The sequence below is a fragment of the Bicyclus anynana genome, chromosome Z (genome assembly GCF_947172395.1).
Source record: "Bicyclus anynana chromosome Z, ilBicAnyn1.1, whole genome shotgun sequence".
Lineage (NCBI taxonomy): Eukaryota > Metazoa > Arthropoda > Insecta > Lepidoptera > Nymphalidae > Bicyclus > Bicyclus anynana.
Genome location: NC_069110.1, coordinates 2,923,638 through 2,949,208, shown reverse-complemented (window position 1 = coordinate 2,949,208; position 25,571 = coordinate 2,923,638). Strand labels below are relative to the sequence as shown.

General features: G+C 34.7%; 1 long non-coding RNA gene across 1 annotated transcript in view; it reads right to left on the bottom strand.

Moving 5' to 3' along the window:
* The window catches only part of LOC112043817 (uncharacterized), a 43,429-nt gene that overhangs the window by 16,458 nt on the left and 1,400 nt on the right, over positions 1 to 25,571 (bottom strand). The window contains exon 3 of the long non-coding RNA XR_008252335.1: positions 1 to 25,571. This exon is cut by the window's left edge and continues 16,458 nt beyond it. This is a non-coding gene — a long non-coding RNA (uncharacterized LOC112043817).

Sequence of the window (25,571 nt, the reverse complement as noted above, 5' to 3'; positions counted from 1 at the left end):
CACTATTAACTGAACTAAATTAAAGTCTAAAATATATACGGACGAATTGAGTAACCTCTCCCTTTTTTTGAAAATTTTTTTTGAACCGGACAAAATCCAGTTTATTTTAAATACAACCGCATAAGTACTATTGTTGAGGTAAGATTGTATTAATATTCACATTTGCACGAAGCACCTTTATCAAATGCGAATATTAAATACATGCGAGTGTGTGGTACTAACCCAGGCGGGCTTGCACATGCCCTCCCACTTATTTTTCACTGTATGGCACGGGAAAGTTATCTATTGTTACTCGACGAATAAGCTTATGCAGTTTTAATTATAATGTCGAAAAATCAGTGTTTTTTAAATTATATTTCCATTTGGTCATTGATATTATAAAGCCAATTTGATTCATTCAGTTATTCACGCCTGTATCGAGTCCCTGGGCGGGGTGAGTTTTTTAACCGACGCGTCATAACTGGAGTAATCAAGAACGACTAAAAAGGAGTAGCTACAAATTTGGTGAAACGTATTTATTGTGATAAGGAGAATAGCGACACTGCTTAGGGATCAGCAGAAAGAAGAATAACGGCAAACGGCAAACAAAATAGTCCTGAACGGAAGGTAAACGGCACGGGATTTTTATGCGCGTAAAACTATCGTCACAAATACGCGGAAGAATCAGTGACAGGTAAAACTATATTAAATAATAAGGGTATTTGAAAACTGATGTTTTTAAAATAAATTTGTTACAAAAATTGGGCAGACGATACAATCTTGACTAATAACTGTTTCTGCCCCGTGAGACTTGGATCTTTTTTATTAGTTCATTCTTTATTCGTAACAAGTGACGACAAATTTAGCATTCCAGAAAGAACGGCTAAATATGTTGCCACGAATTTCAATTTAGAATGTCATAAAAGACCCTGAGGTGTTTTGTCTCGTGTGCTGAGAAACTGGCTCACTCGTCACTCTACTCCTAACAATAGATACTGAAATACGGTTGTACTCAATACTAACTGAACTTAATTGAAGTCTAAAAGCATTTGTTGTTGTTTCCAGGAACTACAAATCAACAAAAATGTTTTTGGACCGGACAAAGTCCAGTTTATTTTAAATACAACCGTGTAAGTACTATTGTTGAGGTAAGATTGTATTAATATTCACATTTGCACGAAGCACCTTTATCAAATGCGAATATTAAATACATGCGAGTGTGTGGTACTAACCCAGGCGGGCTTGCACATGCCCTCCCACTTATTTTTCACTGTACGGCACGGGAAAGTTATCTTTTGTTACTCGACGAATAAGCTTATGCAGTTTTAATTATAATGTCGAAAAATTAAAATCAGTGTTTTTTAAATTATATTTCTATTTGGTCATTGATATTATAAAGCTAATTTGATTCATTCAGTTATTCACGCCTGTATCGAGTCCCTGGGCGGGGTGAGTTGTTTAACCGACGCATCATAACTGGAGTAATCAAGAACGACTAAAAAGGAGTAGCTACAAATTTGGTGAAACGTATTTATTGTGATAAGGAGAATAGCGACACTGCTTAGGGATCAGCAGAAAGAAGAATAACGGCAAACGGCAAACAAAATAGTCCTGAACGGAAGGTAAACGGCACGGGATTTTTATGCGCGTAAAACTATCGTCACAAATACGCGGAAGAATCAGTGACAGGTAAAACTATATTAAATAATAAGGGTATTTGAAAACTGATGTTTTTAAAATAAATTTGTTACAAAAATTGGGCAGACGATACAATCTTGACTAATAACTGTTTCTGCCCCGTGAGACTTGGATCTTTTTTATTAGTACATTCTTTATTCGTAACAAGTGACGACAAATTTAGCATTCCAGAAAGAACGGCTAAATATGTTGCCACGAATTTCAATTTAGAATGTCATAAAAGACCCTGAGGTGTTTTGTCTCGTGTGCTGAGAAACTGGCTCACTCGTCACTCTACTCCTAACAATAGATACTGAAATACGGTTGTACTCAATACTAACTGAACTTAATTGAAGTCTAAAAGCATTTGTTGTTGTTTCCAGGAACTAAAAATCAACAAAAATGTTTTTGGACCGGACAAAGTCCAGTTTATTTTAAATACAACCGTATTAGTACTATTGTTGAGGTAAGATTGTATTAATATTCACATTTGCACGAAGCACCTTTATCAAATGCGAATATTAAATACATGCGAGTGTGTGGTACTAACCCAGGCGGGCTTGCACATGCCCTCCCACTTATTTTTCACTGTACGGCACGGGAAAGTTATCTATTGTTACTCGACGAATAAGCTTATGCAGTTTTAATTATAATTTCGAAAAAATCAGTGTTTTTTAAATTATATTTCCATTTGGTCATTGATATTATAAAGCTAATTTGATTCATTCAGTTATTCACGCCTGTATCTAGTCCCTGGGCGGGGTGAGTTTTTTAACCGACGCGTCATAACTGGAGTAATCAAGAACGACTAAAAAGGAGTAGCTACAAATTTGGTGAAACGTATTTATTGTGATAAGGAGAATAGCGACACTGCTTAGGGATCAGCAGAAAGAAGAATAACGGCAAACGGCAAACAAAATAGTCCTGAACGGAAGGTAAACGGCACGGGATTTTTATGCGCGTAAAACTATCGTCACAAATACGCGGAAGAATCAGTGACAGGTAAAACTATATTAAATAATAAGGGTATTTGAAAACTGATGTTTTTAAAATAAATTTGTTACAAAAATTGGGCAGACGATACAATCTTGACTAATAACTGTTTCTGCCCCGTGAGACTTGGATCTTTTTTATTAGTTCATTCTTTATTCGTAACAAGTGACGACAAATTTAGCATTCCAGAAAGAACGGCTAAATATGTTGCCACGAATTTCAATTTAGAATGTCATAAAAGACCCCGAGGTGTTTTGTCTCGTGTGCTGAGAAACTGGCTCACTCGTCACTCTACTCCTAACAATATATACTGAAATACGGTTGTACTCAATACTAACTGAACTTAATTGAAGTCTAAAAGCATTTGTTGTTGTTTCCAGGAACTACAAATCAACAAAAATGTTTTTGGACCGGACAAAGTCCAGTTTATTTTAAATACAACCGTATAAGTACTATTGTTGAGGTAAGATTGTATTAATATTCACATTTGCACGAAGCACCTTTATCAAATGCGAATATTAAATACATGCGAGTGTGTGGTACTAACCCAGGCGGGCTTGCACATGCCCTCCCACTTATTTTTCACTGTACGGCACGGGAAAGTTATCTTTTGTTACTCGACGAATAAGCTTATGCAGTTTTAATTATAATGTCGAAAAATTAAAATCAGTGTTTTTTAAATTATATTTCTATTTGGTCATTGATATTATAAAGCTAATTTGATTCATTCAGTTATTCACGCCTGTATCGAGTCCCTGGGCGGGGTGAGTTGTTTAACCGACGCATCATAACTGGAGTAATCAAGAACGACTAAAAAGGAGTAGCTACAAATTTGGTGAAACGTATTTATTGTGATAAGGAGAATAGCGACACTGCTTAGGGATCAGCAGAAAGAAGAATAACGGCAAACGGCAAACAAAATAGTCCTGAACGGAAGGTAAACGGCACGGGATTTTTATGCGCGTAAAACTATCGTCACAAATACGCGGAAGAATCAGTGACAGGTAAAACTATATTAAATAATAAGGGTATTTGAAAACTGATGTTTTTAAAATAAATTTGTTACAAAAATTGGGCAGACGATACAATCTTGACTAATAACTGTTTCTGCCCCGTGAGACTTGGATCTTTTTTATTAGTACATTCTTTATTCGTAACAAGTGACGACAAATTTAGCATTCCAGAAAGAACGGCTAAATATGTTGCCACGAATTTCAATTTAGAATGTCATAAAAGACCCCGAGGTGTTTTGTCTCGTGTGCTGAGAAACTGGCTCACTCGTCACTCTACTCCTAACAATAGATACTGAAATACGGTTGTACTCAATACTAACTGAACTTAATTGAAGTCTAAAAGCATTTGTTGTTGTTTCCAGGAACTAAAAATCAACAAAAATGTTTTTGGACCGGACAAAGTCCAGTTTATTTTAAATACAACCGTATAAGTACTATTGTTGAGGTAAGATTGTATTAATATTCACATTTGCACGAAGCACCTTTATCAAATGCGAATATTAAACACATGCGAGTGTGTGGTACTAACCCAGGCGGGCTTGCACATGCCCTCCCACTTATTTTTCACTGTACGGCACGGGAAAGTTATCTATTGTTACTCGACGAATAAGCTTATGCAGTTTTAATTATAATTTCGAAAAAATCAGTGTTTTTTAAATTATATTTCCATTTGGTCATTGATATTATAAAGCTAATTTGATTCATTCAGTTATTCACGCCTGTATCGAGTCCCTGGGCGGGGTGAGTTGTTTAACCGACGCATCATAACTGGAGTAATCAATAACGACTAAAAAGGAGTAGTTACAAATTTGGTGAAACGTATTTATTGAGATAAGGAGAATAGCGACACTGCTTAGGGATCAGCAGAAAGAAGAATAACGGCAAACGGCAAACAAAATAGTCCTGAACGGAAGGTAAACGGCACGGGATTTTTATGCGCGTAAAACTATCGTCACAAATACGCGGAAGAATCAGTGACAGGTAAAACTATATTAAATAATAAGGGTATTTGAAAACTGATGTTTTTAAAATAAATTTGTTACAAAAATTGGGCAGACGATACAATCTTGACTAATAACTGTTTCTGCCCCGTGAGACTTGGATCTTTTTTATTAGTTCATTCTTTATTCGTAACAAGTGACGACAAATTTAGCATTCCAGAAAGAACGGCTAAATATGTTGCCACGAATTTCAATTTAGAATGTCATAAAAGACCCTGAGGTGTTTTGTCTCGTGTGCTGAGAAACTGGCTCACTCGTCACTCTACTCCTAACAATAGATACTGAAATACGGTTGTACTCAATACTAACTGAACTTAATTGAAGTCTAAAAGCATTTGTTGTTGTTTCCAGGAACTAAAAATCAACAAAAATGTTTTTGGACCGGACAAAGTCCAGTTTATTTTAAATACAACCGTATTAGTACTATTGTTGAGGTAAGATTGTATTAATATTCACATTTGCACGAAGCACCTTTATCAAATGCGAATATTAAATACATGCGAGTGTGTGGTACTAACCCAGGCGGGCTTGCACATGCCCTCCCACTTATTTTTCACTGTATGGCACGGGAAAGTTATGGGCATAAGAAATTTTTACTTGAAGCATACAACGACAAACTTTTGTCATTAGAGATATAATAAAAAGAATAATAAAACGTAGAGATTCATTAAAATTTTGCCGCGGTATCAGATACTAAACACTCTTTAAGTAAAATAAAAAAAAAGTAATTGACAAGCAAATATTGTAAATGCAATCTTGAACTAAACCAAGTAAGTATATTCACGCCTGTATCTAGTCCCTGGGCGGGGTGAGTTCTATGACAGGAGCAATATAACTGCAGTAATCACGAACGGTTAACAAACAGAAGCTAAAAATTTAGTGGTACGTATTTATTGTGACACGGAAAATAGCGACACTGCTTAAGAAGCAGCAGAAAGAAGAATAACAGCAAACGGCAAATTAAAATGCCCTAGTGGAAAGTAACCGACACGGGATATTTATGCATGAAGAACTATCGTTACAAATATGCGGAAGTATTAGTGACATATAAAATTATATTTAATAATAATAAGGGTATTTGAAAAATTATGTTGATAAAATAAATTTATTACTAAAACAGGGCAGACGATACAATTATGACTAATAATTGTTTCTACCCTCGAGACTTGGATCCTGTTTCTAAGTTCATTCTTTATTAACCTCGGACGCAAAAAGAGGGGTGTTAAACATGACAGACAGACAGACATGTCAAATAAGTTTGACATGTCTGTCTGTCTGTCAGTCAGCATGTCTGTGGCACTGTAGTTGCTGAACGGATGAAGCGATTTCAATTTAGTTATTTTTGTATTAAGTACGGACGAGTGCTCTTAGACATGTTTGATGAAAATCGGTTGAGCTGTTTAAAAGGGTGAAATTGGGAAGAACAACAGAATGTCAGCAAATATATTCGAGTGGGGTCTCAAATGAAAGCGCACTGAAAGAGACTATTGATGACTTGATCGAAAGTGTAATTAATAATTTCATGACATTCGGGGGTTCTTCAAAATTTTCAATTTTATGTTATTCGTAACTAGTGACATGAAATTCAGCATTTCATAAGGAACCGCTAAATTTGGTGCCACGAATTTTAGTTTAGAATGTCACAAAGAAACAAGACCCCGAGGTGTTTTGTCTCGTGTGCTGATAAACTGGCTCACTCGTCACTCTACCCCTAACAATAGATACCGAAATGCGGTTGTACTGACTATTAACTGAACTAAATTTAAGTCTAAAATATATACGGTCAAATTGAGAAACCTCCTCCTTTTTAAAGTCGGTTAAAAAGCATTTGTTATTGTTTTCTGGAAGTAAAAATCAACAAAAATGTTTATTTTAAATACAACCGTATAAGTACTATTGTTGAGGTAAGATTGTATTAATATTCACATTTGCACGAAGCACCTTTATCAAATGCGAATATTAAATACATGCGAGTGTGTGGTACTAACCCAGGCGGGCTTGCACATGCCCTCCCACTTATTTTTTAGAAGCAGTAAAAAGATGCAAAACAGCAAATGACAAATAAAATTTCACAGTACAGATTCATTAAAATTTTGCAGCGGATTTGACATATACAGTGTTTAGTATATTAGATACTAAACACTCTATATGTTAAATCAATAAAAAAGTTGACAAGCAAATAATGTAAATACAATCTTGAACAAAATCGAGTAAGTATATTCACGACTATACGGGCGTCCCTGGGCGGGGTGAGTTTTATAACAGGCGCATCAAGATAGTAACCAAGAATGGTTAAAAGGCAGTAGCTAAAAATTTAGTGGAACGTATATTTATTGTGATACGAAAAATAGCGACACTGCTTAAGAAGCAGCATAAAGAAGAATATCAGCAAACGGCAAATTAAATTGCCCTAAATGGAAAGTAAACAGCACGGGATATTTCGTCACGGTACAGTAAAAAAATTGACAAGCAAATATTGTAAATGCAAACATGAACAAAATTAAGTAAGTACATTTACGCCTATTTTGAGTCCCTGGGCGGGGTGAATTCTTTCATAGGCGCATCATACCTTGAGTAATTAAGAACGGTTAAAAAGCAGTAATTAAAAATTTGATGAAACATATTTATTGTGTTACGGAGAATAGCGACACTGCTTAGGTAGCATCAGAAAGAATAATTACTCATTCTCATTCAAAGGTAAGGTAAACGGCACGGGATATTTATGCGCGTTAAACTATCGTTACAAATACAATGCAAGCCGATGATTTATATGAAGTTATGAATATTAAAAATTTTTAGGTAGGTATTTCAAATAGTGCTCTTTCATGTGGTTCTTTCAGAAACGGCCTAAATTAATACGAATACTAATAAAAAATAATAATAATACGGCTTAGCATTGTCTTTAAACTGATCAGCAGGAAGAACATAAATATATAGTATGATGTTATTTTTCGCTGTTTAGTTTAGTGGGTACGTTTGTAAGTTTTGCAGTTGGTTGTATTTTATTTTTATTTAATTTTTTGTCTTATGAGTAGACAAACTGGCTCACTCGCAGGAGACGCGGTTATAATCGTAAATATTAGTACAAGTTTTGAAATCAGATCGTATATAATAAATCTTCTACCAAATGAGAACAATAAGTCCATGCGAGAGTGTGGTCCCACGTCATTCCTCCTGAATATATGTTTTTAACGGGTGATCGATAAAAGTGTCACAGTAAGGAGTTGGTCATATTCATGGAGAGATCGAACATGTGTGATACGATGAAAAAGCTTACGCTATTTTAATTTAAATCTAACTGACACTGTATAAGAAATACTTAAAGGGAGAATAACAACAGCAAATAACAGCAAACGTTAAAGAAAATTGCCCTGAACAGATAAACGGTACGGGACACTTATGCGCGTAAAACTACCGCTACATGTACCCCGTATCAAATTGATGAAATAAATTTATAACAAAAATAGGGCAGTCGATACAATCTTGACCAATTGTTGGTTCTACCCTGTGAGGCTTGGGCTCTATTTCTTGCTTCATTCGTTATTCGTGTTTAACATTTTAAAGAAATGCTAAAGGTGTCACGAATTTCAGTTCAGAATGTCACAAAGAAACAAGACGCCGAGGTGTTTTGCCTCGTGTGCTGAGGAACTGGCTCACTCGCTTCTCTGTCTCAACATTATACAATTCAGTTATAACCGTAATTACAACCATATTAGTAGTATTGTTGAAACAATGTTGTATTAATATTCACTGCAGCACTTCTATGAAATGCGAAAATTAAATACATGCGAGTGTGTGGTACTAACCCAGGCGGGCTTGCACATGCCCTCCCACGTCAATTTTTTTTCAGACTATATGTTTTTTTAGCGAATTAACGATAAAAGTATAACAGTGTGTAGATTAGAAGGCTGGTCATAGTAATGAAGAGTTTGACAAACGGTTAAAATCAGTAGCTATAGATCAAACGTGTGTAATACAACGAAAAACCTTACGCTATTTAATATTAATTAAACAGACACTGCGAAGTACTTAAAAGAAGAATAATAGCTAACGTTTAATAAAATTGCCCAGCTGGCCTATTCTCTATTTTGGTCTTTATTAACCTATTAATGTAAATAACAAGTCAATTGAGAAATGTCATTTACATAGTGTATGATATCCACGAGTAGGCACCGGATGATTTGTTACTTATATATAGTAGGTAGATGACATTTTGTTAATTAATTTGATATGTATTTTAATAGGTTGATAAAAAAAATACCAAAATAGTGAATATGCCAGCTGAACGGCAGATAAACGGCACGGGATACTTGTGCGCATTAAACTATCGCTACACGTACCCAAAAGAATCAGTGACAGGTAAAATTATTTTAAATAGTATGGGTATTAGAAAAATCAATTTGATAAAATATATTTATAACAAAAATAGAGCAGACGTTACAATCTTGACTAATAATTGGTTCTACACCGCGAGACTTCGACCCTGTTTCTTAGTTCATTCTTTTGAAGCTAGTGACGTCAAATACAACATTCCAGATAGAACCGCTAAATTTGGTGCCACGAATTTCAGTTTAGAATGTCACAAAAAAACAAACCCCGAGGTGTTTTGTCTCGTGTGCTGACAAACTGGCTCACTCGTAACTCTACCCCTAACAATAGATACTGAAATGCGGTTGTACTCACTATTAACTGAACTAAATTGAAGTCTAAAAGCATTTGTTATTGTTTTCAGGAAGTAAAAATCAATAAAAATGTTTTTATACCGGGCAAAGTCCAGTTTATTTTAAATACAACCATATTAGTACTATTGTTGAGGTAAGATTGTATTAATATTTACATTTGCACGAAGCACCTTTATCAAATGCGAATATTAAATACATGCGAGTGTGTGGTACTAACCCAGGCGGGCTTGCACATGCCCTCCCACTTATTTTTTTACTGTACGGCACGGGAAAGTTATCTATTGTTACTCGACGAATAAGCTTATGCAGTTTTAATTATAATGTCGAAAAATTAAAATCAGTGTTTTTTACATTATATTTCTATTTGTTCATTGATATTATAAAGCCAATTTGATTCATTCAGTTATTCACGCTTGTATCGAGTCCCTGGGCGGGGTGAGTTGTTTAACCGACGCATCATAACTGGAGTAATCAAGAACGACTAAAAAGGAGTAGCTACAAATTTGGTGAAACGTATTTATTGTGATAAGGAGAATAGCGACACTGCTTAGGGATCAGCAGAAAGAAGAATAACGGCAAACGGCAAATAAAATTGTCCTGAACGGAAGATAAACGGCACGGGATATTTATGCGCGTAAAACTATCGTCACAAATACGCGGAAGAATTAGTGACAGGTAAAACTATATTAAATAATAAGGGTATTTGAAAACTGATGTTTTTAAAATAAATTTGTTACAAAAATTGGGCAGACGATACAATCTTGACTAATAACTGTTTCTGCCCTCGAGACTTGGATCCTGTTTCTAAGTTCATTCTTTATTAACCTCGGACGCAAAAAGAGGGGTGTTATAAGTTTGACGTGTCTGTCTGTCTGTCAGTCAGCATGTCTGTGGCACTGTAGTTGCTGAACGGATGAAGCGATTTCAATTTAGTTATTTTCGTATTAAAGGTGACTTACGGACGAGTGCTCTTAGACATGTTTGATGAAAATTGGTTGAGCTATTTAAAAGTTGTGGGGGATGAAATTGGGGAAGAACAACAGATTGTCAGCAAATATATTCGAGTGAGGTCTCAAATGAAAGCGCACTGAAAGAAACTATTGATGACTTGATCGAGAGTGTAATTAATAATTTCATGACATTCGGGGTTCTTCAAAATTTTCAATTTTATGTTATTCGTAACAAGTGACATCAAATTCAGTATTTCATAAAGAGCCGCTAAATTTGGTGCCACGAATTTTAGTTCAGAATGTCACAAAGAAACAAGACCCCGAGGTGTTTTGTCTCGTGTGCTGATAAACTGGCTCACTCGTAACTCTACCCCTAACAATAGATACAGAAATGCGGTTGTACTCACTATTAACTGAACTAAATTGAAGTCTAAAATATATACGGTCGAATTGAGTAACCTCTCCCTTTTTTTGAAAAATGTTTTTGAACCGGACAAAGTCCAGTTTATTTTAAATACAACCGTATTAGTACTATTGTTGAGGTAAGATTGTATTAATATTCACATTTGCACGAAGCACCTTTATCAAATGCGAATATTAAATACATGCGAGTGTGTGGTACTAACCCAGGCGGGCTTGCACATGCCCTCCCACTTATTTTTTAGAAGCAGTAAAAAGATGCAAAACAGCAAATGACAAATAAAATTTCACAGTCATTCAGATTCATTAAAATTTTGCAGCGGATTTGACATATAGAGTGTTTAGTATATTAGATACTAAACACTCTATATGTTAAATCAAGTATATTCACGACTATACGGGCGTCCCTGGGCGGGGTGAGTTTTATAACAGGCGCATCAAGATAGTAACCAAGAACGGTTAAAAGGCAGTAGCTAAAAATTTAGTGGAACGTATATTTATTGTGATACGAAAAATAGCGACACTGCTTAAGAAGCAGCATAAAGAAGAATATCAGCAAACGGCAAATTAAATTGCCCTAAATGGAAAGTAAACAGCACGGGATATTTCATCACGGTACAGTTAAAAAATTGACAAGCAAATATTGTAAATGCAAACATGAACAAAATTAATTAAGTACATTTACGCCTATTTTGAGTCCCTGGGCGGGGTGAATTCTTTCATAGGCGCATCATACCTTGAGTAATTAAGAACGGTTAAAAAGCAGTAATTAAAAATTTGATGAAACGTATTTATTGTGTTGTCTTATGAGTAGACAAACTGGCTCACTCGCAGGAGACGCGGTTATAATCGTAAATATTAGTACAAGTTTTGAAATCAGATCGTATATAATAAATCTTCTACCAAATGAGAACAATAAGTCCATGCGAGAGTGTGGTCCCACGTCATTCCTCCTGAATATATGTTTTTAACGGGTAATCGATTAAAGTGTCACAGTAAGGAGTTGGTCATATTCATGGAGAGATCGAACATGTGTGATACGATGAAAAAGCTTACGCTATTTTAATTTAAATCTAACTGACACTGTATAAGAAATACTTAAAGGGAGAATAACAACAGCAAATAACAGCAAACGTTAAAGAAAATTGCCCTGAACAGATAAACGGTACGGGACACTTATGCGCGTAAAACTACCGCTACATGTACCCCGTATCAAATTGATGAAATAAATTTATAACAAAAATAGGGCAGTCGATACAATCTTGACCAATTGTTGGTTCTACCCTGTGAGGCTTGGGCTCTATTTCTTGCTTCATTCGTTATTCGTGTTTAACATTTTAAAGAAATGCTAAAGGTGTCACGAATTTCAGTTCAGAATGTCACAAAGAAACAAGACGCCGAGGTGTTTTGCCTCGTGTGCTGAGGAACTGGCTCACTCGCTTCTCTGTCTCAACATTATACAATTCAGTTATAACCGTAATTACAACCATATTAGTAGTATTGTTGAAACAATGTTGTATTAATATTCACTGCAGCACTTCTATGAAATGCGAAAATTAAATACATGCGAGTGTGTGGTACTAACCCAGGCGGGCTTGCACATGCCCTCCCACGTCAATTTTTTTTCAGACTATATGTTTTTTTAGCGAATTAACGATAAAAGTATAACAGTGTGTAGATTAGAAGGCTGGTCATAGTAATGAAGAGTTTGACAAACGGTTAAAATCAGTAGCTATAGATCAAACGTGTGTAATACAACGAAAAACTTTACGCTATTTAATATTAATTAAATAGACACTGCGAAGTACTTAAAAGAAGAATAATAGCTAACGTTTAATAAAATTGCCCAGCTGGCCTATTCTCTATTTTGGTCTTTATTAACCTATTAATGTAAATAACAAGTCAATTGAGAAATGTCATTTACATAGTGTATGATATCCACGAGTAGGCACCGGATGATTTGTTACTTATATATAGTAGGTAGATGACATTTTGTTAATTAATTTGATATGTATTTTAATAGGTTGATAAAAAAATACCAAAATAGTGAATATGCCAGCTGAACGGCAGATAAACGGCACGGGATACTTGTGCGCATACCGCTACACGTACCGAAAAGAATCAGTGACAGGTAAAATTATTTTAAATACTATGGGTATTAGAAAAATCAATTTGATAAAATATATTTATAACAAAAATAGAGCAGACGTTACAATCTTGACTAATAATTGGTTCTACACCGCGAGACTTCGACCCTGTTTCTTAGTTCATTCTTTTGAAGCTAGTGACGTCAAATACAACATTCCAGATAGAACCGCTAAATTTGGTGCCACGAATTTCAGTTTAGAATGTCACAAAGAAACAAACCCCGAGGTGTTTTGTCTCGTGTGCTGAGAAACTGGCTCACTCGTCACTCTACTCCTAACAATAGATACTGAAATACGGTTGTACTCAATACTAACTGAACTTAATTGAAGTCTAAAAGCATTTGTTGTTGTTTCCAGGAACTAAAAATCAACAAAAATGTTTTTGGACCGGACAAAGTCCAGTTTATTTTAAATACAACCGTATAAGTACTATTGTTGAGGTAAGATTGTATTAATATTCACATTTGCACGAAGCACCTTTATCAAATGCGAATATTAAATACATGCGAGTGTGTGGTACTAACCCAGGCGGGCTTGCACATGCCCTCCCACTTATTTGGCGGGGTGAGTTCTATAACAGGCGCATTATACCTGCCGTAATCACGAACGGTTAAAAAACAGTGGCTAAAAAAACGTATTCAACGTGACACGGAAAATAGCGACACTGCTTATGAAGCAGCAGAAAGAAGAATAACAGCAAACGGCATATTAAATGCCCTGCGTGGAAGGTATTTATGGATATTTATGCATGAAGAACTATCGTTAGAAATATGCGGAAGTATTAGTGACATATAAAATTATATTTGTCCTGTCCATATAAAGCTTGACGCCGATGGACGTTGGGGTCCCAAAGTGCTGGAATGGCGACCCCGCACTAGTAAGCGCAGTGTTGGCCGACCCCCAACCAGGTGGACTGACGACATCAAGCGAGTCGCAGGGATTGCGTGATGTTTGGAAGTCCTTACAAAAGGCCTATGTCCTGCAGTTGACGTCCATCGGCTAATATGATGATGATGATGATGATGATGATGATGATGATGATGATGAAAATTATATTTAATAATAAGGGTATTTGAAAAATTATTTGATGATGATTGATGACTTGATCGATAGTGCAATTAATAATTTCATGACATTCGGGGGTTCTTCAAAATTTTAAATTTTTTAACATTTCATTATTTTGCAAAATTACCAAAATTATACAAAATGTAGTCAAAATTATAATTTATTGTACATAAAGTCTTTTTCTATTTGGAAAAGTAATCGATAAATATTACAGCCTTGATCTGGCCAAAGATATAAATACCCGACTACAGACAGAATACATACAGAAAATACAAACATAGGTCCTTCAATTGAAATATCAAACAGTTTTAAAATGCTACTCACAATATACATATTGATGATACATGAGCGCTATTTTAACGGACGGTAAACGACATGCGACTAAAACGCGCGTTACAAACGTCGTTGCAAATACCTACCCGGAGGATACAGTGACAGGTAAAACCATTTTTACCATCACTGGAAAAGTCATAAATATTACAGCCTTATTTGGCTAAGGGCGTTGCCCAAAAGTATAAATGCCCTACTTCAGCAAATGGGCCTTAAACTAGAAGAATCCAAGGCAATATCCTTCTGTTTCACAAGAGAATGTGCAAAGTTTAGGTATATACTTGAAACCCTGAGACCGGCGGCGCATCTAGAAACAATTGTCCTACAAATTATACCTCAAATTTACCACCGGAGCTCAGACGCTGAAGGCAGCTCGTAGCACCGTGGTGCCACTGCGCTATCAACTTATTCGCATTGAACAAATAATCAACACGTATCATTATTTCTGTTAAATTACCAAAAACTAGTCAAAATTATAATTAAGTGCATAGAAAGTCTTTTTCTATTTGGAAAAGTTATCGATAAATATTTTAGCCTTGATCTGGCCAAGGGTGTTGCTGGAAGGTATAAACACCCAACTACAGCAAATAGCTATCTTAGTAGGAAAATAGCATCATAGGTACTTCTGTTGAAATACCAAACATTTTCAAAATGCTACTCACACGATACTTACGCGCTGTTTAAACGGAAGGTAAACGATACGCCACTTAAGTACGCGTTAAAAATGTCGCTGCAAGTACCTATCCGGAGGATACAGTGACAGGTTAAACCATTTTTACTATCACTGGAAAAGTAATCGATAAATATTAGGTATATCCTTGACCTAAAGGAATACTTACGCGCTGTTTAAACGGAAGGTAAACGACACGCCACTAAAGTACGCATTAAAAATGTCGTTGCAAGTACCTATCCGGAGGATAGGATTTTTGTTTGTGTGTGGGAGGCTTCGGCCGTAGCTAGTTACCACCCTACCGTTAAAGACGTACCTCCAAGCGATTTAGCGTTCCGGTACAATGCCGTCTAGAAACCGAAAGGGGTGTGGATTTTCATCCTGCTCCTAACAAGTTAGCCCGCTTCCATCTAAGACATCTAAGACTACATCATCACTTACCATCAGGTGATATTGTAGTCAAGGGATAACTTGTATAGAATAAATAAAAAAAAAGGATACAGTGACAGGTAAAACCATTTTTACTCTCACTGGAAAAGTAATCGATAAATATTAGGTATACTTACGCGCTGTTTAAACGGAAGGCAAACGACACGCCACTAAAGTACGCGTTAAAAATGTCGTTGCAAGTACCTATCCGGAGGATACAGTGACAGGTAACACCATTTTTACTATCACTGGAAAAGTAATCAATGAATATTAGGTATATCCTTGACCTACAGGAATACTTACGCGCTGTTTAAACGGAAGGTAAACGACACGCCACTAAAGTACGCGTTAAAAATGTCGTTGCAAGTACCTATCCGGAGGATACAGTGACAGGTAAAACCATTTTTACCATCACTGGAAAAGTAATCGATAAATATTACAGCCTGATTTGGCTAAGGGCGTTGCCCAAAAGTATAAATGCCCTACTTCAGCAATTATTTCTGTTAAATTACTAAAAACTAGTCAAAATTATAATTAAGTGCATAGAAAGTCTTTTTCTATTTAGAAAAGTTATCGATAAATATTTTAGCCTTGATCTGGCCAAGGGTGTTGCCGGAAGGTATAAACAACCAACTACAGCAAATAGCTATCTTAGGAGGAAAATAGCATCATAGGTACTTCTGTTGAAATACCAAACATTTTCAAAATGCTACTCACACGATACTTACGCGCTGTTTAAACGGAAGGTAAACGACACGCCACTTAAGTACGCGTTAAAAACGTCGTTGCAAGTACCTATCCAGAGGATACAGTGACAGGTTAAACCATTTTTACTATCACTGGAAAAGTAATCAATGAATATTAGGTATATCCTTGACCTAAAGGAATACTTACGCGCTGTTTAAACGGAAGGCAAACGACATGCCACTAAAGTACGCGTTAAAAATGTCGTTGCAAGTACCTATCCGGAGGATACAGTGACAGGTTAAACCATTTTTACTATCACTGGAAAAGTAATCAATGAATATAAGGTATATCCTTGCCCTAAAGGAATAATTACGCGCTATTTAAACGGAAGGTAATCGACACGCCACTAAAGTACGCGTTAAAAACGTCGTTGCAAGTACCTATCCGGGGGATACAGTGACAGGTAAAACCATTTTTACTATCACTGGAAAAGTAATCAATGAATATTAGGTATATCCTTGATCTAAAGGAATACTTTCGCGCTGTTTAAACGGAATGTAAACGACACGCCACTAAAGTACTCGTTAAAAATGTCGTTGCAAGTACCTATCCGGAGGATACAGTGACAGGTAAAACCATTTTTACTATCACTGGAAAAGTAATCAATGAATATTAGGTATATCCTTGACCTAAAGGAATACTTACGCGCTGTTTAAACGGAAGGTAAACGTCACGCCACTAAATTACGCGTTAAAAATGTCGTTGCAAGTACCTATCCGGAGGATACAGTGACAGGTAAAACCATTTTTACTATCACTGGAAAAGTAATCAAAGAATATTAGGTATATCCTTGACCCAAAGGAATACTTACGCGCTATTTAAACGGAAGGTAAACGACACGCCACTAAAGTACGCGTTAAAAATGTCGTTGCAAGTACCTATCCGGAGGATACAGTGACAGGTAAAACCATTTTTACCATCACTGGAAAAGTAATCGATAAATATTACAGCCTTATTTGGCTAAGGGCGTTGCCCAAAAGTATAAATGCCCTACTTCAGCAAATGGGCGTTAAACTAGAAGAATCCAAGGCAATGTCCTTCTGTTTCACAAGGGAAGGTGCAAAGTTTAGGTATAACTTGAAACCCTGAGATCGGCTTCGCATCTAGAAACAAATGTCCTACAAATTATACCTCAAATTTACCACCGGAGCTCAGACGCTGAAGGCAGCTCGTAGCACCGTGGTGCCACTGCGCTATCAACTTGTTCGCATTGAACAAATAATCAACACGTATCATTATTTCAGTTAAATTACCAAAAACTAGTCAAAATTATAATTAAGTGCATAGAAAGTCTTTTTCTATTTGGAAAAGTTATCGATAAATATTTTAGCCTTGATCTGGCCAAGGGTGTTGCTGGAAGGTATAAACACCCAACTACAACAAATAGCTATCTTAGTAGGAAAATAGCATCATAGGTACTTCTGTTGAAATACCAAACATTTTCAAAATGCTACTCACACGATACTTACGCGCTGTTTAAACGGAAGGTAAACGACATACCACTAAAGTACGCGTTAAAAATGTCGTTGCAAGTACCTATCCGGAGGATACAGTGACAGATAAAACTATTTTTACTATCACTGGTAAAGTAATCAATGAATATTAAGTATATCCTTGACCTAAAGGAATACTTACGCGCTGTTTAAACGGAAGGTAAACGACACGCCACTAAAGTACGCGTTAAAAATGTCGTTGCAAGTACCTATCCGGAAGTTACAGTGACAGGTAAAACCATTTTTACTATCACTGGAAAAGTAATCAATGAATATTAGGTATATCCTTGACCTAAAGGAATACTTACGCACTGTTTTAACGGAAGGTAAACGACACGCCACTAAATTACGCGTTAAAAATGTCGTTGCAAATACCTGTCCAGAGGATACAGTGTCAGGTAAAACCATTTTTTCTATCACTGGAAAAGTAATCAATGAATATTAGGTATATCCTTGACCTAAAGGAATACTTACGCGCTATTTAAACGGAAGGTAAACGACACGCCACTAAAGTACGCGTTAAAAACGTCGTTGCAAGTACCTATCCGGAGGATACAGTGACAGGTAAAACCATTTTTACTATCACTGGAAAAGTAATCAATGAATATTAGGTATATCCTTGACCTAAAGGAATACTTACGCACTGTTTTAATGGAAGGTAAACGACAAGCCACTAAATTACGCGTTAAAAATGTCGTTGCAAGTACCTATCCAGAGGATACAGTGTCAGGTAAAACCATTTTTTCTATCACTGGAAAAGTAATCAATGAATATTAGGTATATCCTTGACCTAAAGGAATTCTTACGCGCTATTTAAACGGAAGTTAAACGACACGCCACTAAAGTACGCGTTAAAAATGTCGATGCAAGTACCTATCCGGATTATACAGTGACAGGTAAAACCATTTTTACTATCACTGGAAAAGTAATCAATGAATATTAGGTATATCCTTGACCTATAGGAATACTTACGCGCTATTTAAACGGAAGGTAAACGACACGCCACTAAAGTACGCGTTAAAAATGTCGTTGCAAGTACCTATCCGGAGGATTAAGTGACGGGTAAAAGCTTTTTTGCTATCACTGGAAAAATAATCGATGAATAATGAATATTAGGTACACTCTTGTTCTGAAAGAATCTCTCTATAAGAGGATCTCTATAAGAGCGTTACCCGAAAGTATACGTCATACCGCACTGCAGTAAATGAGTGACAAACTGAAAGAATCCTTTTATTTCAATACCAAACATTTTCAAAATATTACTCAGAAGATACTTACGCGGTTTAAACGGAAGGTAAATGACACGTGACTCAAGTGTGCGTAAAAACGTCGTTACAAGTACCTACCCGGAGGATACAGTGACGGGTAAAAGCACAAATCGATGAATATTACAACCTTAATCTGGTCATGGGCAGTGCCCGAAGGTATAAGTAAAATTGTTTTATTACAACAAATGAGCGTGAAACTAAAAGAATCCAAACCTACACCTATTATGATACTAATAATATAGTATAATATAATACGTTATTATGTATATAAGCGCTGTTTAAGCATCATAAACTTTACAAAGCAACATACATTCGATAGATACTTATTTTATTTTTTTGCCGATCTTAGTAAGCTTAATTTGTTATAATCATGTACTGAATTGAAATTTGATGGCACAAATACATCTGATTGTATGTGGTAAATCATAACCTATTACATACTAATATTACCTTACAAAGCATAATATTTGCTTTGAGTTTGTTTGATGGTACAAGTTACAACTCAAATGTGGAAACTAAAGCACTACAACCTTTAAGACGTAAACACATCGGTGGTGGTAAACAATAAAATGAAGAGTTCTATGAGTACTATTAAGAAGAACATAAATATTTAAAAAATGCAATGGTTTATGTGGGACAGATGCGAAAAAGCTTTATGGGTAATTTTTTTCCTCTACAGATAATTATTATTAGTAACACTATGCAGTAGGCAAGTAAAATTATTTTTTTTTTCTTTTTTTTTTTTATTTTTTTTTTTTATGAAATGAAATGAAAATTTATTATGTTATAGTCTGTGATGTGGCTGAGACCTATATTGAGAGATTATATTGTCATTACAATGCTAAGTATTGTAGCTACCCGGCGCCTGATTACCACCGTCTCGCATCGAGCAGGTTAATATTCCTTGTAAGGAGTAAGTACTAAGGGAACACGCTCACTACCTATATCAACAAGTGACTAGCTCTCCGTTGACCACACGTGACGGCGAGTGGACAGAAAAGCTGATATAAAAATTTTAATCTGTCTGTATGTTTGTCAATAACTTTTATACAAATAGATCGTTTGACATGTGACTTTTGGAAGGTTTCATAAATTGTGTTAGTTTGTCTATAATGATAAAAAGCGAAGAAAACGGAAGAATTTTGTTTGCTTATATGCGGCTATCTCAGGATCTGCCAATCTCGAGATACCAAAAATATCGATATAATTAAAACAATTTCTTACTTCATCTAAAACAGTTCCCAATACTTTATATGCATAAGTATCTCTTATAAATAAACCAGCATTAGTAGAAAGCAAGCAAGCAAGAGAAAAAAGTTTTCTTAACTCTATGAACTTTTAAAAATATATAATATTTACGAGAAATTGGAGAATAAACCTAAGACTATTATTTAATACATTATGTAACGGTACCTTAATATTATTTACCATTATTACACAATACTTAAAAACCAAATTATGGTCCATTACCGTACTCTATTATTTTATCTTAATTTATGCTGTAGAAACTAAATTAAGACCAAAAGAGAAATATAACAAAATTAAAACGTCAACAAAAATAATTTACTTACTTAAAAGTAATTTCAGTGGCACTAAAATTCCAAATTCAAAATAGCCTTACGTGATACTACATACAATATACCTAATACATGCTTCGAGACCTTTTAATACTCCATTTACAGCTTAATCATAGACCATAATATTATAGAATTTACCTAAGTTACGTCAAGATAATGTAAGGCCTTTTTTGCCTTTCTCCCACAGAGATAGATAGAGCTATGCGACTGAGACGCAACCCACAAGTCACCCATAAAGATTTGCTTCACCATTAATTCGATTTCTGCACACAGCGCACTGTATTCATTTCTTTTTCTTAAGTCGTACCTACGATGTCGAGTGAAGGATAAAGGAAACTTTCAATAACCATAATCTACCTAAAAATTAAAAGATGACTAATGAATTTAAAGCTTAATGGTTTATTATATGTGAATCTGAAAAATCATCTTTTTGAGACTTTTTCTCTTATCGATCGCTTACTTTATAAAAGCGATATTAATATTTCCTACAGTTTTCAATTTTTTTCAAAAATACAAACGTAAATAGTACACAACTCGAGTCACGTGGCGATTGTCTCGGGGGAGAATGGCCTAAACGAACTCATGACATTATACTTACACGTGACTAATAATATATTTTAGTCAAACAAATTAATTTTATTAGACTAAATCGTTACAATACATTATAAGCTATGTGTATTGTATATATCATTGTACTACCATTTTGATTCATATTTACATTGACTTATAATCTTTTACACATTCCTAAAATTAACTATGTACATGCTACTCAATTTGCTTGATGAATGTACGGCTACTGCTCATAAGAAGTATCATTTTTAATATACACTTCATAATTATATTAAAACACGTTGATTATTATAGCTACTTATAAATTAATTTAATAGTAATAATTTTGATTTTAACGGATGTTAAACGATATAAACATTTTAAACAACATAGCAAATATTTTAAAAAACTTAATCACCGATATTTCAAAATTGAATTAAAACTTTTTTGAATGAATTTATTTGTAACGAAGTAAAATAATGAAGTAGTTTTTAATTATTACTGAAATTCAATAAAATGATTTACAGAATTAATGTTATTATAGGCTCCTAATTATTTTCTACAACATAACCTTAGTTATACAATACAGACTATAAGCCACTAGCGTATCTAAAGGCGCGCACTCAATAGGGAGCTGCAACTGTAAAGGAGCGAGCATAGCTCGAAGAAGAAGACTACAGAAATCAGCAACAGGCGACATATCGCTGCAGTCATAATTCTGAACTTATCTACAACAGCAGCATAATTATGACAGCGCCGTATTCCAGTTAGTTTTGAGAGTTTCGTGAAACAAAATTAATGACATGTTTGAAAATGAGGTTCAATTCTATATTATATATTTTGTTAAAAGAGGAAGAAGCCACGTGTCATGTTGAATGAATAAACAAGCACGTGCTTGCTGCTGTTGTGTGTAGTCGGCTACAAACTTGTGTCTCAGTTACATTTAAGCAGCGAGCCATAAGTTGGAATGTCAAATGGCCCGAGCGAAGATGATTCTAATCGAGTTCCCAGGTCTTGTTAGTGTCTGTTCGGTTACAGTTACACCTGGCAAATGAGTAAGGCCCTTTAGCTGTTTTCTGACTTACTTAAAAAAATTGGTCCCTTTTGGGGGGCGAGATAGAAAAGTAAAAAAAAAACTGCAAACTGTATCGTGTGACTTGTTGAATCAAAGAGTTTCTTATGAGGATCTCAAGTATTTATATATTTTTTACAATTCTAAAATGAATAGCTTCCAATTAATTGATTATGAAGCACGCCTAAAACCCACTATTAGGAATTCTATTTGAGCCTTAACATTTTATAATTTTAATTTTAGGTAACAACGTTTCTTTTCACGCGAGCTTAACTTGCACTTGTTTTTTGTCTTTTGTCATTTCTGAAGTGAAACTCTGTAGGCAGATTTTTGTGTGATTTTTTCCGGGAAGAAAAAGATCAAGTGAGATTGTGGATAACATTTTACCAAGATTTGCTTTCACACGAAAGAGGCCCCTGTAGGTCGGGGGGCCCGTAATTTTGATAAGGCTGATACTGCGGTAACAACACCTCTGGATTAACGGTTTTCCGATATCAATTAAAATCATAATTACAGTTTATATAATATATGAGAGTAATTATGACATTAACTGTCATACATTTTATTGAAAAATAATATCAAACTTTTGCACACGCACTATCCTATATTTGCATACCAGAGATTTTTCTTAATTATATGCGTGGGTGAAGTCTGCCTATCCGCATTGGGCTAGCGTGGTGGACTATTGGCCTAACTCCTCGCATTGTGAGAAGAGACTCGAGTTCAGTAGTGAGTTGATGGCTCGAAAACGACCATCCTATATATTTAACACACGAAAGGAGAGTGTAGTTATGTAATACGCGTTCCAAAAGTGGCATATCAAGTTTGTTTCAACTTTATTGGGATGAGAATCTGCGCCGTTTGTGATCATCAAATCCAGTAGGTATAAGCAACGATTCCTTAGTGACATATAGTTATTAAATAAGAGCAGGCGATATTTAGCGTGAACAATAAATTGGATATTTATTTAAACGAGAAATTCGTGTATATATACATATATTATACGTGTATATTATGTATTACATTTAGAAATCTCGGCTGCGGAGCGAATTTTGAATTTTGAAAAAAATTTGTAAATGTGTTCATCAGAAATTTGTTTACAAATTATATAAAAGATACGTTGCTAAAATAAATTATAATAAATAAAATATAAAAATTATTTATGTCATAATGGATAATAAATTGCATTGTTAAATGCGCTTTTAAATCAGTTAATATCAGTCGAAGGCAGATAACAGCGAAAGGGCCAAAGTTCCTAATCTACATTCATTATTATTATTCCGAGGCCTATTTTGTATTTTTTTTTGTTCTTTTTTTTCGTTTTTTTGTTTTTTTTTTGTTTTTTTTTTATATATATATCAGAATGATGTTTGTACCGTTATCAGACTTAAAATCTATTATTTACACCTACTTAAAATATACGTATTTATATTTTAAGGTCATAAGGTTCATGTTTATGTTTCATCAATGTACAAATTTTATTTCTAACACGTTATTAATAAGATCAATTATTACATTTTAATAATCTAAATATCTCAGGTTATAAGTGATCGATGGCGATATGGAGAGGTAAAGCAATAGAAATAGTAAAGTACACTGTAGAAGATAGAGGTAACGTAAAAGAAGTATTAGAACACTGTAGAGATTTAATGCTATAACGTTTTTTTTTTCAAAACTTTTACTGTTTAGTATGTACGTGGCAATAAAGCTCCTTGATCCAATTTTCGCAAAGGGATAATATACTCCGCTCCACCAAACAAGTCCCGTAATGGCGGTCCTATTGTCATTTGTGTAAGGCGATGTCAATTTTAGTTCAGCTTTTAGCCGCGGAACTTCATTCGTGGCGCGTGCGGTTAGATATTTATTCTGCAGTAGTTTGGCTTCATTATCAACAAAACACTGTATAATTTTGTTGAAACACCCTCAACGTACGGTATAAAACATCCTTTGTGTGAATTTGATGGCACTGCACGACGGAACATTGGAGAATCCTTGGGCGTTATTGGTTCGACTGTTCTATTGCAAAGTCTTCTGAACCGCGGACCATTTGAATTGAACAATTTTGACGTTGAATATGTTGTCTTACGTGATAGTTGACAGAACAAACAGATGGTCTACATGACGTTAAGTAGAAATGTAGTTTGGGAGAGACGAGACGAGAATATTGAGCCGGTAGTAGATTTCATTTAAAACACGACAAATAAATATTGTCTTTAAATATGTTTTCAGTGGATTAATAAGTTGACAAAACAAACATACGGTATACATAATGTGATAATCACCTATAACAGTAGAACACTTCGCAGAGCAGTCACGCTACGAACATACGTCTATCAATAAAATACCTCGCTATAATATAGCGAACTGGACCAGAAGTCCACTGTGTAACGAATCCTGCATAATCTTTATTCGGACGCATCTCTTCTACTATTAACCTTATAATGCTTATTCCTCTGATGTTGAAGTGTAAAAAATAACACAAATAAAAAAATAAAATTAAACACGATTACTATCCATATGAAAACCACATAGAAAATTGAAGTCACTACATAAAATCCCAATATGATACAACATTCGTTAATTTATACTTCAGAATAATTACAGTATGATGTAACATAATACATCGAGATACCTATTTAAAGAAAGTCAAAAAACAAAAATCCTAAATCACCGTAAAAATACATAAAAAATATCATCTTCTTCAACTAAATGCAAATTATTCTATTTAAAAATAATAAATCAGTAAATACCAACCTTCATTTTAAACATATTATATCTACTATTAAACGGACATATATAGACAATTTATAGTAGGTAGTTTTTTTAACAAAATCTAAGAACTATTTTTTAGTTTAACTATTTCTTTGGCCAGTAGTTATACTACAGTTACTCTTAAATAAAATTTAATATGTACAAAAAACCAGACTTTTTAAACAATCTAAAAGATCACAGATAAAAAAACTTACTTTTGAAGTATTTTATTATACTAATGAAATAATTTTGATAACGCAGAAAGAACAATACGGTAATGAATAACCTAAATAAAAAAGTTTTTATTGTTTTAATAATTGAATTTTAATCAACTTCAAAAGAGTAGGTAAATCCTGGCTACAACATCAAGTTTTACATTATCATTATAGTATAGTAGAGTAATGTGTGTTCTGGTGACAGAACTGAAGAAGATTGCTAAGTTTCAAAGTTCCAAGTTTAGAGTTTACTTTAATCTTATGTAAGATACAAAAATTACATTTTAATTGAAGCCTATGTAACTTATTATATTTTTTTTTTTTTATTTACTCTTTTGAAGTTGGTTAAATGTTCATGTCTTTTTAGTGTCTTTTAGTTACTTTAGTGTTTATGTCTTTTCTGATACAAAAATAATTATATAAGTCCGTTTAATAGCGACAGATGTAATAAGCTCAAACGGGACACTTCCTCGATACTTCCGAAACTGATGTTCACGCCCCTTGTCACTGCAGCTTCGTTTTCCGTTGTATGTGTAACATCAC